Here is a 1,824-nt window from a genome sequence, read left to right as displayed (position 1 = left end):
ATGGGGTTCAAAAGAACCAGGAAAGCTTGGTTTGGATTCGGAAGTACCACATTCACAAGGCAGAGGTTATCGGTTCGATTCCGGCAGAATATTGCCCAGTATCAGTCGATGCACCAATACCGTGTCTCCCTTCGGCTTTGTCCCCCGCGTCGAAGCCTCCATTTCCAATAGAGTCGATGGGAATTCGAGTATTTGTTCGTCTACATTCATATGTTATGATTATTACAAATACCAAATGTTCAACAAAATTGGGTGACACTTATAAATAGTACCAGTACTTCGATTACGGAGAGGTCCATTCCGGGTCTTACCATGCTTACAAAGAAGGAGTTTTTATGTCTCGTTATCGAGGACCCCGTCTGAAAATAATACGTCGTCTCAAGGATCTACCCGGGCTTACAAATAAAACATCAAATCCGAGAGAAGCACGAATTGCTATTGATTAATCTGCTTCGAGAAAGGTATCTCAATTTTGCGTGCGTCTGGAAGCCAAACAGAGATTACGTTTCAATTATGGATCAACGGAACGACAATTGCCTAGATACGTTCGTATTGCTAGAAGAGCCAAGGGTTCAACAGGTCAAGTACCATTACAGCTACTCGAAATGCGTCCAGATAATATTGTTTCTCGTCCAGGTATGGCTCCTACTATTCCTGCAGCTAGGCAATTAGTTAATCATAGACACATTCTAGTGAACGATCGTATAGTCGATATACCGAGTTACCGTCGCAAACCAAAAGATACTATTATTGTGAGAAATCGACCGGGTTCTCGCAATGGACCAAATAGAGAGATGGAATTTTCTCGGGGAGACAAAATACCTGATCATTCAACTTTTTCCTCGTCGGGAGACAGTAGACCCACAGGATTAGTGAATGGAATCGCAAATCGGGAGTCCACTGGGTTGGATATAAATGAATTGCTCGTCGTTGAGTATTACTCCCGCAAAGCCTAACCCCAAGTAATTATCTAATAGTCTGGGATTCCTCATTCTGAAATTCGGATACCCCCCCCCCCGGGGGGGGGGATTCTTGGAATTATTATTTGAAATCGGGAGTACTAACTGGAAGCATTCAAAGGATTAGCAATTCTTTGGGGTGCCGGAACAGAGTCAATGACGGAATGCAAAGGGGAAAGGGGGGGATTCGAACCCCCGGTAAACAAGAGTCTACATAGCATTTCCAATGCTACACCTTAAACCACTCAGTCACCTTTCCTGCAACTTTGTACTATTTACACATCTTACCAATCTAAGAAACCGGATAGCAACTCAATCCTCGATGATAGACGGGAAAAAGTGATTCCTGGAAGTGAGTGCAAGCCTCATCAGTTATTAAGAAATGAGATTAATTCCCGGAATTGAGGTAGGGGAGGTGACCCCATCCCTGGGATAGATTTTTAGTTGTTCCGAGTCGATTTCATAATGAGAGATTTTCAATTAGGTGATGCAGATCCCATCAAAAGCAATCACTCCATTAGTAATTATTCATGGATGCTGCGAGACTATATACCCCCATTCACACACGACTCTCATTCGGTGCGGAATTAGTTACTCCACCCTCCCAGTCGATTGAGGGGGAGGGACATAGATACCAGACGGATGCACCTCTTCCCCTTGTATTGCAAAAGAGATCTGTTCTTCCGGCATCCTGATTAACTCAATAATAAGTGGAACGAAGAGGAATTCCAATTACGCCTAGATCCCAGAGAAATGACAATTCTATTGATAGAACTCCCACGATTCTGGCGGATATCTTGTTACAAATCATACCGACTACTGATAGGGAGAAGAGAGCTTTTACTTATTATAGAGATGGTGCGAT

General features: G+C 43.4%; 1 non-coding gene across 1 annotated transcript; it reads right to left on the bottom strand.

Moving 5' to 3' along the window:
• Positions 1 to 1,131: 1,131 nt before the first annotated feature.
• TRNAS-GGA (transfer RNA serine (anticodon GGA)) lies at positions 1,132 to 1,218 on the bottom strand. Its single transcript has one exon. It is a non-coding gene; the product is annotated as a tRNA-Ser (tRNA).
• Positions 1,219 to 1,824: the final 606 nt, after the last annotated feature.

The sequence above is a fragment of the Dipteris shenzhenensis genome, unplaced genomic scaffold, assembly GCF_047967505.1.
Source record: "Dipteris shenzhenensis isolate YYH24624 ecotype China unplaced genomic scaffold, Dip_SZ_1.0 scaf0340, whole genome shotgun sequence".
NCBI classification, from domain to species: Eukaryota; Viridiplantae; Streptophyta; class Polypodiopsida; order Gleicheniales; family Dipteridaceae; genus Dipteris; species Dipteris shenzhenensis.
This window is presented reverse-complemented; position numbering and strand designations above follow the sequence as displayed.